This window comes from Solanum pennellii, chromosome 9 (genome assembly GCF_001406875.1).
Source record: "Solanum pennellii chromosome 9, SPENNV200".
NCBI lineage: Eukaryota > Viridiplantae > Streptophyta > Magnoliopsida > Solanales > Solanaceae > Solanum > Solanum pennellii.
Genome location: NC_028645.1, coordinates 29,950,220 through 29,966,838, shown reverse-complemented (window position 1 = coordinate 29,966,838; position 16,619 = coordinate 29,950,220).

Sequence of the window (16,619 nt, the reverse complement as noted above, 5' to 3'; positions counted from 1 at the left end):
GAAAAGTTTTAATTCTGCATTACATTTCATGTCTTATGTAATGAATGCTAGTTGAAGGACTTGTACAAGACCCCAAAGGGTCAAGTACGCCTGGTTACGAAACGAGCGTTCTCTTTAACTTCTAGGAGGTGCTTTGGGGTCATGACACATCAACATGAGATCCTCTTACAAAAAGTTAATTCTAAGGTTCACTTGAGTGAGTTGTGAAGCGACAGCCCATACAATCCCTTTCACACACACTTAAGAGATCCTATGAAAATTACCTAGATAAGATCATTCTCACTTAATACAACAACATACATATAATATGACATTCTCCCTCCTAAAGGTTATCAAAAGACTTAGATAACTAAATCAAGAAGATAACATCCATTATTGACCGCTCCATGATTACCTAAATAATCCTTAAGACTACCTATGTTTGTATCATGTCCACATATTGAACCAACTTCCCTAACTAGGGCCATTCTAAAAATTATCTAGGTAAGATACGAAGTGACCATTCCTATGCCCCCTTCACACCTTAACTAGACAACCCTTAACTACTCTAGATAATAACTTATTCATTTAACATACTTCCTAACTTAAGTCATTACATTCATTAGTTCATTTAAGAGACTCATTCATCACATAAGGACATTCAAGTAATGGTCTAGGAGAAAACCTAGGGATTCTAACTAACATCTTGAAAGCCTATTGTGCAATGTCTCGATAGCGGATCATACAACCAACTGAACTTCATAGAACTTTTCTAATGCAAATAGGTATCCCATATGATGAGAATAGGCAATAATCGACATAGACCATGTTAGCTAATCATGGAATGTGGAGTTGTAACCTACTCCGATGGAGGGTGTTCTACTTGCCAATGGTAGAACTTATACACATCCAATGTAGGCACATGGTTAAGAAATATGAATGGCTATATTTGTACTCTAGTCTCGTTCTTCACTGAGCTACTTCCCAAACAATACTCACTCGGTGCTAGCCTTTGTTCTCATAGAGTAATTTACATTAAAGGTTGAAACAAGGGGTTCTATATAAAGTTTATAACCCAATCATATTCACCCTACCAAAGAGGTCCCCTAGGGCTTCCTTACAATGGCTACGAAGATATCTCTAATGATTTTCCTAAGGATGACTTGATGTCGTTCCAGCCAACCAACCTTAAGTCCATCATTCTTTACAAGAAGGATACCATTACGGCTTTCGACATCAAGGTTCATAACCTTACCACTTGGTTCAATGTTCCACATAAATGACCATTTAACATCATTCAAGGTCTCATGTCATTCATACATACAAGACTAAGAGGCTTTAGAACCCTAAGTCAAGATATCTCAATTCACATTAATATATGTATCAAGTAAGGGACAAAAGTCTACTAATACAAGATACAACATACGTCACACATAACCTATCACTTTAGAAGTACATAGAAATAACCAACAACACCTTTTGGTCATCATGTAAACTAGTGTAACATCATCAATATAAGAATTATAGACTCACATAGTAAAGTAGGAACAATCATGCCTCAACTATTAGACTATACACCTAATGACATAGTCATAGTCTAACATGATCACCTAACAACAATAGAGAAACATACATACTTTCACATTACTACATATAGGTACATATGGTCATACTTCACATAAATCATCATAATACTTCAAGTAATGTGCCGACAAGGCCATGATCAACATAATACATAAAGTAATGCTGATGAGGCACATCAATTGCAAGTAAAGAACATAGCACCACCACCATAAGTGGACCATACAAATCACAACATAATTCAAGAGTTACGTTACATAAAATAACGATAATAAGGGAAGTGTACCACCAATTCGTTCTCACCACTTCAACCCATAGCTAAATCATCCAATTCAATACCATAAGGCCCTTACCCATGGTCATGAAAACAATTCAATACAAAATCTATAAGACTCAACGAAACTAGGTCAATTCAACATAGATTTATCAATATAAGACAACCTATACATCAATTCAATACAATTCTTTTATCAACCAATAGCCCAACGAAAACTATACTAAAATTCATAAGCATTAAGTCATTATTAAGTAACACATAAAATAGTCAAAAACTATGGGTCATCAATTACATGGGTTCATAGGTTAATTTAATTAAAATCATCTAATAACAATAATTCAATCAATATTCCATGATTTAAAACCTTTAATGCAAGAACCCGTGGATGGATCTAAAAATTGGACAAGTTCTTCTTTAGAAAACTTTAGAAATATCATTGAATTTTGGGCTCCTTGATGAATAGAGTTTCAAGGATAAAAAATCATACCTCAATGAAGTTAATCCACTAAATTGATGAATAATTACCACTCAAATATTCAATCCAAGCTCTTCCTTGAGTTTTGGCTTCAATTGAGTTCTAGAGAATTTCTTAGATATTTTTGGCTTTTAATTTTGAAGAGTGAATTATCCTAGGTATTTAGGAATTATAAGACTACTTAATATACCTAAAATACACCTAAATAAACGCCCTTTCTCTTATTTCGATGTGGGGTGAATTTACCACTTCACTTCTACAGTGAACTGCGAAACAACACCCCTCAGAGACGACTCCAAACGATGGCCTCTTTCCCAACCAACGAACCATCCTGTTGGTCCATCGTTTGGGACGGAGGCTAGTCGTTGGAAGATAACTCTGCCACACTTATGTCTTGACCCACTCCCTCAATCGATGGGGCGTCGACTATTCTACTGGCCGTGATTGCTTCAGTCGATTTGGCTGGTCTAAGAAAGACTTTGCTCAAGGAAAGGGTCCTTCCTCATGGACCCTTGGTTGGTCCTTGGGGATGTTTTATAGGACATTTACAACCCTAATTTGTTTATATATGAGTTTAGGACCTCCCACATCAAGTTCATCGGAAACGAACATATAAATCTTGACGAAACATGCCAAGACACTCAAGGTCGGTTCAAGGCAAACCTTTCCAATGTCATTGACGTTCTTGGACATTTGACCTTCAAACTTTATGAAACCTTATACACTTCCTATAATAACTATAATAAATCATATAAATACCTCATTAACTCATGAAACACACATATAGGCACATAACAACACATGAGTTACATAGGTGACTTAGTCGTTGAACGTCTTGGTCGTCTCTTGACGTTTAACTTCCAAATCACCTAAAACTCTAAACACTTCATCAATACTACATTGTAAACCAATTTAGGACCTTATACACTCATGAAAACCATGGAAGGATCTAGCTTCATCTAAGTCATTTTTGAGGTAATACACAAACCACCTCGTGAGTTCTATGGTGACCTACCTTCCTCCAACAGGAAAGGACACCCATCAACTTCAAGTTCTCTCGGTGCTATGCTAAGTTCCTTTTTTATTAAAAATCCTTTAATAACATTACTTTATAAAATTAGTCTTAAGAGAGTTAATTCCTCATATGCTTAGCTCATAGGTCATAGATGAGAATTCATCAACCTAAATCATGTGAGAAACCCTTTTACATGGACATAGGATATGTAAGCACCTATCTAGTTTAGGGTACACTTCAGCACACATTTCAAGGCACCACTATTGACTAGATCTTCATACATGTGTGTGTGTATACTTATATGTGAGCAACCATTTCACATAACACATTAATGTCACACATGTTCATATATAAATGCATAAGTTTTAGGAGTGACTATATGAGCAATCCTTTCATATCAACACTTTAAGACACTATGCACATTCATATTTCATCATATCATATGCTCAACATCATAGCATACAAGTCATATTCATAACATGTTCATACAATCCTTTGCATGTATTTAGAAGACCAACCTAGGAACTATCCTATCAAGGTAAACATGTGCAATGCATAGACAAGGTCCCATACCCTTGACCATACTAGTACACCTATAAAGTCATCCTAATGAATGATACATCACTCAATATCATAGAATCGATAACATAGCATAAGACATTTTTATTCAAGACACACAACATGTTTAAAGTAAGCTCTAGTCATTATGCACCTACATTAATTTTACTTCGCATATAGCAATATAGGACCTCATCATAGGCAGAACATATATATAAAGTCAACATAACCATTTACATGCTCATAACATTAGCCATACTACCTAGATCATAACTAGAATATCAAACTAGGCATAGGTTTCCAATAGGTGATTATCACCAACACATTCATAGTATAATTGCCTTCAAGGCCATGTTCAAATCACACATACACACCACCATAAGTTAACCATACTACACAATGTCATACAGGGCTTTATCAACTAAAAATACTTATAAGATAAGTAGAGGAAGTAGGAATCTTACAAATTTCTCAACCTTTAGTCATCAATGACCAATACCCATATTTCAACAACAATTCATATCTAGGGCAGTATCTAAAGATATGCTAATATAATTGAAATTATAAATTAATCATAACAATATTAAGATCATAATAAATCCCGTACATCATCAATTTATAGAATATTAAGGAAAGTTGATCTCTTACCAATTCTTCCTTACATGGATCATCAGTGATCAACCACCTTAATTCATAAAAATACAATATAGGGCAGTAGCTACAAGTATCTCTTCATAGACGAAATCATACATTCATACCCTATAGAGTCTTTATTACAGTGGATACCAATCTATAAGAAGTAGAGATCATGTTCTTCAAGTATCAATTCACATTGGTACAACAACACATATCATTCATCATAACACATTATAGGTAGTAGCTAAAGTACAATTAACCATATACAAGGTAATGCATAAGCTACTATGAGATCATGATACTAACATCTACCCTACATCATCAATTCACTAGCAAGTAGAGAAACATAGATCACTTACCAATCTCCCTTGCTTTGATCATCAATCTTCCATAATCACAATTCATCAAAAATACACATATAAGGCAATAGTTACAGAGACCATCACTTAAATAAAATCCTACTACAAGTGCTAAGAATTCGATATTACAGTGAGCATGTAGAAAAACATAGGCTAGTCTTTCAAACCATCAAACCTTGATCCACATGGATCAATCATCAACAATTCACCATCATTATACAATATAAACATTAGATAAAAGCAATTCAAGTTGCTAGAATCATAATTCAATCAATACAAAGTCACGATCACAATGCCCATACATAGGCTAAAATGAGAGTTGAAGGGGACATGGGTTCGTCATGCAATTGAATTAAAATCCACGTTACAATCATCATATTAACATCAATTTATCATGATTAAGCCTTTGAAAATATTTTGAGAAAGAACCCATGAAACTCAACACACTGCCTATAAACATTGTAATAACCCATATAAGGACTTCATAAGCTCATGAAACACACATATAGGCACATAACCACACATGAGGTACGTAGGTGACTTAGTCGTCGAACGTCTTAGTCGTCCCTTGATGTTTGACTTCCAATGCACCTGAAATTCTAGATATTGCCTCAATACCACATTATAGACCAACTAGGACCTTAAACCCTCTTGACAAACATGTTAGGCTCTAGCTTCACCTAAGTTATTTTCGAGGTATTACATTAAAACATGTACTAAATGTCATACCTGTGTGGTTGAGTATCTACAATAAAAAACCAAAAACATGCATTCAACATATTATGAAAATGAACAATTTATTACCAATATTTTCCATCAATGTACTTTAAATTCATAAGCAACAACTACTTCTCACAATGAACAAGAGTGTATTGAGATATTTTTGAGGATTTTTTCACAAACTAAATATTTAATAGAAAATATATATATGAATATCCACAAACTCAATAATTTAAGAAATAAGAAGACTATACCCCCGATGATCTCCAACTACATATTTTTTCTTCAGCTATCCGTGTCCATTTCTATATTCTTCCAGAAACTATTAAAAATTTGTGGTTAAAATAGTTGACCCAAGTGAATTCATAGTTCAAAGAGGATAACCTAAAATTAACAGATAAAATAAAATACGAAGATAACCTAAACTTAAGGATCTGAGAAGTCGGGTAGTGAAACGGGTAGCAAAATTTTGATGTTTTTGTGTTCTAACTCACAACAACGATTTTAGGGGTTTGAAGAGGTATAGAAGAAACTGAAAATGATGCTTTCAACTGAAGATGATTCTTGTCAAAAGAAATTTTAGATAAGAGGAATGGATACGCAAACCAAAAAATTATACCGATGTCTAGAAAAGTCTTTAGGGTTTTTTGTATATTGACAACAATGAACAGAATTGAAGGTTTTTTCACCGCAAATATTTATTCTTTTAGTATATGTTATTTTTAGGAAATGAAAATATTATATTTGTATATTTTTAGCAGTTTAGTAAAATTTGAGAAAAATAAAAAGGAAAAAATAAGTGTTGCTATATTATACATATTGTTCCTATATTTATACATATTGAATATATTGAATATCTATGCCTATGGTTTTTTTTTTAATTGCAACGGTTCAAAAATATGTTATACCAATATCGCCATATATCTTAGGCAAAGGGTGAAACTATTGCGGTAGGACCTCCATAACAACGGTATTTGAACTGTTGCTATAACTATCGTTGTTGTAGGCCCAATTTCTGGTAGTGTTTACAAAAGAATAATAACAATCTCCTAGGACTTCTCTCAAGGACAACTAGTGCAATGTATAGGTAGATATCATACCCCTACCTAGACTAAGTCAAACCTCTTAAGTCACCCTAGTTAGTTTTCAGTTTATTACTTCATTTTACTTTTGGGAAACAATTGCCTTAACCGACATAGACCATATCAGTTAAATGTGCTATACAGTGTCATGAAACCCTACACGAAAAGAAGGTGGTCTACTTGACAAGGTAGTACAATAACATGAACATAGCATTCTAGGATGATCCACTAGCTAGTGTTCTTGAACTAGGAGACATACTTGAGACCCTCTGTATGAAAAATTGGATTGTAATCTCTATATCATGAGAATCATTGTGAACCTACCTTCACACATTGGGAAGGGACACCTCTCATAACTAGTTCACTCGGTGCTAAGCTAAATTCTCTTTTTGAAATGTCTTTAAGCATTTATTAATCATTATTGCTTAGTATAGGTCATAGGAGACTAACCCCTTGTATATCATAATCATTATCTCATTTGGAAGTGCATGAGAACTCCCTTTCAATAGAACCCTCATATGTGAGATTAACACATTATCATCATCATGTCATAGTAAGGCACATAATTGATCCACAATCAACTTTATATCATCATACTTTAACAATTATCTCACAATTCATATAATCATGACATTTAAATTACATTCATTATACTATCACCTGTCTATTCTAATCACAATTACTACTTTAATTGAACATCATAATCAAGTACAAACCATCGCAATTGAAGTAAGGATTCAAGATCATAAGTCTTACAAATTTACCTTCACAAGCCTTGTTCCATGGTCTAGCCACTAACCAACAACATCCATACATAAATAAACTTAATAAAATCATATAATATTAGTTAACACAAGAACTAATTCAATTGCATCACCACGAACCAATTCAACATCAATTCATAACCTAGGGTTAGAAAAATAGGGTCACTTCATGGTTTCTACTATAGGATTAGGTCTAAACATGAAGAACTACCCTAATTAACTAATAATCAGTCATACTATATCCATAATAATCAAAATAAACAAAGAACAATACAATTTGAAAGATCATTTTCGGAGTAAGACTGATGTTTTTCTCAAATTTTGGAAACCAAATTTGAAGAACCTTTGGGAAAAGGAGTCCCAAAGGTGAAGAGCTTCCATATCATAAATATACTTGATGATTGATGGATAAAAATTATAAATATTGAAGCCTTAAGACCTTTGACCTTGGTCTTCAATGGAGTTTTGGAAAATAGAGAGAGAAAGTTGAGAGAAGGAAGAGGATTTTGAGTTTGGGAATTGAAGTGAGTTAGTTTAATGAGGGTTATGGATTTATATAGTTCCTTAACAAACTAATTTAAACACCCCTAAGCCCTTAATAATACAAATAACCAAATAACTAATTAAAAGAATAAACTTAAAATGTGACAGTGAAAACCAGACCTGACCGGCGAGACCTCGACCTACGGTCCATAGGTTAGTCTACGCCCCAATACTACACATCCATCCTTAAGTTCAGAGATTTGATTTTTGCAAATTTTAGAGAATTTAATAATTCATTACCTACGGAGCCATCAATGCCTCGTCGATCAGACGATGGCTCTTCGATCGGTCTCATAGTTAGCCACTGTGATTTGATAGCTTTTCGGTCATTTTGGAAGGGTCCTTCTCAAGGACCCTTAGGGTGGTCCTTGGGGAGTCGTACCAAGTGATTTAGACTCTAAACACCATCTAATACGTATTTATCACCTTTTTACCAAATTTAACTTATTTACGACTCTTAAAACCCAATTAAACATGCCAAGGCACACTAACCTCTATTTCATAATTCACTGGATAGTGTCGACGTTTCTTAACGTTTTGACAGTAAAACTTTCTAAATGATTTATATACATTATTTTAGGTCATAAAATAGTGTTTTAAGTTATTTTTTAAAATGTCAGGCTCTAGATTTGGTCTTAGACTTTCGGAGTGTTACAGGGGTAGACACTAATTTTATTTCAAAAATTGAAATGATGTCCTGCAGACCTCATCAAAATATAACTTTGCTTATTTCTCTAAGAGTTTGTTTAATCGGTGTGAAATATTTGATAGGTCCTGAATGAATCTTTTATATAACCCTTCATGCCCTAAGTAGTTGTGGATATTCTTAAATGAGATCGGCGGGAGTAGTTTCTCAATAACCTCAATTTTTGCGTTGTCAACTTCTAGACCTTGTTGTGATACCTTATGCTCGAGCACAATATTATATTTCACCATGAAGTGACATTTCTCCCTATTTAAAATTAGATTTGTTTCCATGCGTCTCTTGAGCACTTGTCCTAAGTATTCCAAACTCTTTTCAAATGTATCCCCTACAACTACAAAGTCATCAATGAGTACCACCATACAGGCTTAAACCATATCAACAAAAATCGATAACATGCAATGTTGAAATTTCGTCGGGGCATTACATATCCCGAATAGCATCATTTTGAATGTAAATGTTCAATAAGGGGAAGTAAAAGTTGTTTTATTTGGTCTTCTGGTGCAATTGAGATTTTATTGTAACTGGAGTATCCATCTAGAAAACAATACCACCCGATTTCTGATAACTGGTGAGGCATCTGATCCATGAAAGGCATTGGAAAATGGCCCTTGTATGTCCAGAATTAATCTTGCTATAGTCCATCCATACTCTCCATACAATCACAAGTCTATTTAGCACGAGTTCTCCCTTTGCATTAGAGACCATAGTAATACCTTCTTTTTCTGGTACAGATTACACCAGGCTTACCTATTATTTACTATCTTCAATAGGGTAGATTACTCTTGCGCCTAGCCACTTGATAATTTCCTTTTTCACCACCTCTTCTATTGAGGGGTTCAATCTCTGTTAATGCTCCACACTAGGTTTACATTCGTCATTAAGTACATTGAGGGGTTCAATCTCTGTTAATGCTCCACACTAGGTTTACATTCATCATTAAGTAGAATCTTGTGGGTACAGATACTAGGAGGAATTCCTACTATGTCACTTATAGTCTATCCTAAAGATTTTATATGATTTTGTAGCACTTTAATGAGCTATTTCACTTGCCTTTTAAGCAAGTTAGATGATATCCCTACTAGTTAAGTATTATTGGCTCCCAAGAAGGCATATTTATGATGAGAAGGTAGTGCCTTTAAATCCAAATTGGGTGGTTACTCAGTTGATGGCTTTGCAGGAGGACATTCTCTATTTTTAAAATTGATATCCAATTATAAGAATACTAGTGTATGCTCTTATTCTTGAAAAGGCCGCCACTACTTTTTCATAATCTTGAACTTCACATTCATTGTTATTTTGAAGCACGAACTCTAGGGGTTTATTATGACACATCGAATGGCTCACCCTTGCTACCGCCTCATCGATAACATCCTTTGTAGACACCACATGGATGTCACTTGGTTGCTTCATTGATTTGCAAATATTGAAAGTGACCCCATCATCATTCACCCAAAACTTTAAATTCTCACTTTCAACATCAACTAATACCCTTCTAGTTTCAAAGAATGTCCTTCCCAGAATAATCGGAATTTAAGCATCAATTTCACAATCTAAAATCACAAAATCCACTGGGAAGATTAACCGATCTACTTTTACCAATATGTCATAGAGGATCTCGACTAGGTGTTTGATTGATCGATTTTCCATCAGGAGCCTCATTCTTCTTTTTTTCAACACAAACTCTCAAAACAAAATTGATACTTTAATAAGTAAATTACAACTAAGAAGAGCAAAAATTTCATTAATCTAAAAAATTTCATGCCACACCACTCCCTTGAAACGGTGTTATTTGATGTTTATTGTGACCAATGACTTTACTTCCAATATAAATGTCTCAATCATCGTTAATAAAGTAACCTAACTGAGGGTTGGGGTCGTGTTCCAAGGGAGAGGTACTGAAAAGTTGTAGATAATTACAATTTCATTGTAATTAGTCGTAGATAAAGAAATTAATGAGTAGAAACATTATAAACTAAAAAGGGGGTGACACGAAAGTGTCAAATATCAATTTGGGGTTTTTGTCACAAGTAGTAGAATAGCTAAAAATTCAAGGAATCTAAATAATGAGAGGGGTAATTCTTGGAATATGACCGCGATATGAGCTAATCAAGATTATTTGGTACATGTTTTGGATATAATATTTATAGAATTATAGTGACTAGATTAAGATTTATATGGAAATAAGATCTCTCTCGAGCAACTTACTCTATTTCAAATGGGTTTCTCGCGAACACCCACGTGCCGCATGAACACCAACCAACGCCTTAGCCCACAACTTCTCACGAGCTGAGTGTTAGGATATTGGACTAGGTCTCACCTCTTCGGTTGAGCCACATGTAGACCCACTTCTTAGGCCATCAATCTAACAGTCTTGGTTTAGCGATTTCTCTTTTGAGCAAGCCAAAAACACATGGGTGAACTTATATTTTCAACTATGAATCTATTAGATTAAACCACAACCACTGACAAAATCACCATTAAACAACATTTAATCTATCAACAACCAAGACCCAACTATAATATCAACCCATATTCACTAAATTAAACCCCACAAATAGGTATTTTAAACCACACATCTAGAAATTTAAAGGATACCTTCAATAATAATGAAATCAAATGAGTATGAGAAATAAATTCTTGATTTGAACAAAGAAATAAAAATAAAGGAGACCCACTTCCAAATTGAAAAAGAAGAATCCCTTCATTCTTCAAATTTTCAAAAACCCTTACAAACTTGAGAGTAAAAATATGAAAAATTAATAACATTATAAATTTCTTCTGATTTTTTTGGAACTACTAAAACTTATTCTAAAACTAGGTTTTATAGTTTTTCAGATATGATTTTCAGCAGTTCACTTGATGCCGTTAGTCGGAATCGTCAATTGACTCGGTGATTTACCCGTTAGTGTAGTTCAGCGCCTTCTTGTACATCCTTATATATAGTTGTTCTTTGGTTCATTAGGCAATGAGATATTATGTCACAGCTAGGGAGAAACCCCTCGACGTAACCGGTGTCTATGTCCTCGAAGAAGCCTTAGACAAGCTCTTAGCATACATCATTGTATTTCATAGGTCAACAAAATACAAAAAAAATTATACTTTACATATGAAGTTTACATAGAGTTCTCATTTATCAAAAATTGTCTACAATCGTCTCACTCATAAACATCTAACATAGGAGTACAAGATTTGGGACATAGCCTTTACAACATTACAAAATGTCGCACAAGAGAATATAACATAGTCTTTACAATATAGGAAATAGAACAATGTATTTAGACTAATCAAATATTAAGAACTAGAATGGTAGGCTTCGTCCTTGGACTTTGAGTACTCACCAACTTGGGAATCTACCAAAGCTTCTTGAGATTTGGCCTTGAAACTCTTCAATGGACCGAACCTACATAATTGTAAGAATATACAGAATATGGGTTAGTACAAACCACATGTACTAAGTATTGATATATGCAAGTAAACCAATTGAAAACATGCACAAAGGGACATTTTAGTTTAGGCATGTCAATTTACTTAAAATCATTCGTGCACATTCCAAAAGTATAGTCAAGTCCACAACATAAACACGACGAGACATTTTCATATTTCATGTTCAATAGAAAATCCATAATAGAGCCATAAGAAACATTTCATCAATAAATTACAATACCTTATCCATAACCCCAATTAAAGTCAACCAGTGCCCGAAAAGATGTGTTCTACTTGCCTAAGATAGAACCATGAAATTCTAGCTAATGTAGATTAACTAGCTAATCAACCTATGTGGGCTCATAGTTATGGGATGAGGAGATTTCTACTAGGAACCTGGATTCTACAACGTGAGAGCTCCTATCTCATGGGATTACTCTTGATGCTCGGACTCTACTACATGAGAGTTTTTATCTCATATTTAATATCCACTCAGTACTAAGCTTAATTTCTAAAGAATAGTCATTTCTTACTTGGCTTCATTACTCATGAAAAGATGCCCTTGGACCACCAATTCAAGCTAGTTTAACAAATATAGCTCCTTGTATTTGATTTAATTAGGTGAGAAATCCTTTCCACCTACAAATTATGTGAGAAAACCTTTCACATCATGCTAGTCCTATTTATGAGAAGGTCCTCTAATAAACAAAGGAACAACATCATCATTGAAATACTTTACGCTAAAATCATAGTTAAAATAATTGCATAGATTTCATAAGAAGATGCATAAGTAAATACTTTTCCTCCCTTAGGTCAAAACCCACTTTTAATTTGCAATACTTAGAAAACATATGTTAGATATGTATTTCTTCATAAATTCATTTAAAACTAGTAATACGTGCTTAATTTCATAAAATTCTTCCTTTAAGATCAAAATCCAGCATTTTAGGGTTCATAACTTTAAAACATAGGGATCACATTGGTTCATAGGGGAACTCATCATAATATCATTGTGATTCATCCATTAATGCATAGAAGATCATAATTAAAGAATTTAAATCAACAATGATAAGAACTCATGCTAATTAAAGAAAACCCTAGCTAATTAGGGTATTCTAGGGTGAATTTGAGGGTAAATGGTGTATATAGAGGTCCTTAACTTAGACAAAAGGACATAGCATAGGGACTAATTAATTAGGAAAAGACCCAACTATCCTTCAAACTACCCACGACTCACCATCGACAGACCGTGGATGGATCAATGGTCCCTCCTGCACACTTGTGGTCCATGGTCGTAGACTTTTTCCTGGACTTACGGTTGCTGGATCATGGGGTGTGGTCCAACCTACCGTCTGTAGGTCACACCGTGGTCCATGGCTTGGATAATTTTTGGATGTCCCTCCCTACAGACCCACCTACGGCTCGTGGCTCGACCCACAGCCCGTGGTTGGGTCCTCGTGGATGGCATCTGTAAGTCCTAGAACCTGGTATTTTACCTATTGTGAATATGAGAGTTGACTTTTTCAATAAGTTGTGACTTTTCTAAAGTGTTGTGATTTCTCGAAAAAGTCATGATCTTTCATATAAGACAAAACACATTTGTTTATACTACCCTTTGTTGATTATAACTAGAGGGACCTCCTCTCATTTTCCAACCACAATTTTTCTAATCTTCTACACTTCATATTCTTTCACTTATATTTTTTTGTGTAATTTATTGTCGTTTGAGTTAGTTCAAATTTTAGTGCAATATGAGGTATCACTATGCTGATGAAGTAATTCATTCTATCCTAGGGTATATTTCATAACATCGAGTACTTGTGGAAAATAATATAATTTTTTTAAGACCCCAAAAATGAGTTAGGGTGTCTAGAGCCTAACATGTCCGTCATAACGGTCTAAGGTCCTTATATGACTTATATTATGGTTTAGAGGCAATGTGTAAAGTTTGAGGTTATTGGTGTAACGACTGGAATGTAGACACCAAACGAGACCGGCGTCGTTGACCTCTCTGAGGTCGCAGACAAGCCTACATACGGCATTCTTACTTTACATATTCTAATTTTAGAGGAAAATTTGAAACTTTTTGTTTCTTAACATACTTATAAAAACTTTCTCATAAATACGTAATTGTTCACCATCAACCATCTAACATTAAGAGATACGCAACTGAAAGAAATATTTCAATTCTTATTAAGTGTATAATTGCCAAAATGGCACCAATACATAGTCTTAATAAAAACAGGAAAGAAACGCTAGTGGGACATGATCCACTACCTCAACTCTAAAACTAAGATAGAATATAAAACAGCAGCATCCTCAAAAGCATGAGGACCTACCAAAGCTGGATAAATGCTGAACGTCCGGATAACTGCAGCGAAGATCCTGTAGCTCTATCGTCTACCTGTGCCTACACCTAAAATAGTAGAGTTTCTATTGGGTTAGTACAAACTTGTGCTAAGTATGGGTATATGCAAGCACACACCAAGGACATGCATGAGAAAGAATAACTCTTTCCTAACAACATGATTTTTGGAAGTCCATTCAGTGGACTTGCCAATTTGAGATTAGGAAGGTTTCCAAATTTGGATTAGGAAAGTCAGTGAGCTTTCCAGATTTGTAATAGGAAAGGTATGCCATGAGAATAATATGCATCATCATACTTTTCACATTTTCACACAGTACATGACATTTACACATAGCACATATCATATAGCATACAACACATTTTGCATGTAGCACATAACATCTTTTAATATCATTCATTCATAAGCCACGAAACCTTGGAATCATGGACTTAACATCAAGACATATCATAAATAAGGGCTAAACAGATGGTACCTCTACTAGGGAGTCTTCACTAGCAAACACAGAGCCTGCTTCGTTCATTCATACGTACTCCATTTCATTTCATCTATAGGCCAGTGTAAACACAAGCTATACCTAGGATGTAGTTTAAGACATTCATTATGTTTGTTGTGCAATGACCAAGAATGACCTAATGTCATTACTTAAATCTAACTCACCTTTTGATTAACCTATCCTAACACCTTTGGTATAATTCATTTCATTATGTGTATCATTAGAGGCTGGCCTCATTTATTCATTGGGAACTTTAATTTTAACCGATATAGATCATGTGAGCTTCATGAAATCCAGTGTCTCCCCCACACCGGAAAGAGGTGGAATCACCAGCCAATGTGATCCATAACATGCTAGACTACATGGGAATTTAACCCCGCCAGATCCCTATATTGGTTGTATAGGTTCGAAGACTAGGAGATATAAGGAGACCCATACCCGGCAAGTCGGACAGTCTCATCTCATGAGAGTTACGTGAACTTCCGCCCTTCACAAAAGAAGTCATCAGTGCTCATAGCTAGTCTATCAGTGCTCAGTATAAATTTCCATTACATTCATCTCATACGTCGTGGAAGCTGGCTTCTAGTATGAGGACATCATAGCTCATTAGATGATTTTTCATCTCATCATTAGTATTGAGTGTGTTAAGCTCAATACTCTCATTAGAGTGTTCATATAGACTGATCTATTCATTATCTTACACTCTCTTAGGTGGGTACGTATTGGTAACATTTACTTAGGCTCATTTGAGATTGCTCTCATCATTTATATTAGCCTCATATCATGTTGTCATTACGTTAATTATCATTAGCACCTTTGCTTTTCATAGTTACTCACCTCTTATTACGTGAATGTTTGTTTAATCATATGTCAATGGACTTGACCATTTAGTGTGTTTCACACCCTTACTTAACCCTTCTAGTGTTTCATCATTTCATTGTTCATTTCATCATTTCATTGTTCATTGCATCATTTCATTGTTCATCTCGTCATATGCCAATGCACTTGGTCATTTAGTGTATCTTACACTGATACTTAACCCTTCTAGGGTTCATCATTTCATTACATACATCTTAGGTTCACTTACTTTGGAACGTATGTTAGACTTATGTGTCAATACATACAAGCCATGGGGCTTCATTCATAGTTCGTTAAGTGATTCATACATTTCTAAGATTATGAAGTACAAGACTTATGTATCTTGTATATATGCCAAGATCTCGATTTGATCTAAGTAGGTGGCATTATTCTTAGATATTTTGTTCACGTATGACTTATGTATCAATAAGGAAGTTTGGGCAAGGGAACCCAAGTTTGAATCTTTGATAACACTTTACATTTTCATTGATTTTATTTTTAATCTCCATGATATTGGGACTCTAGATTAAACCCCAACATTAATAATATATCTTTAATTTTCTACTTGGTTTTCCTCTTAAATTGGCCGAAGGGTTGTGGGTTCGAACCCCCACAACCCCTTTTTATTTTTCATTAACATCACATTGCTCATTTTCGCCAAAACCAAGAGGTTGTGGGGTCAAACTCCCACATCCTCTTTTATTTTTGTTATTTATTTCGCTGGAATAGGGAGGTTGTGGGTTCGAACCCATACAGCCTCCTTAATTTAATTTAAATTCGC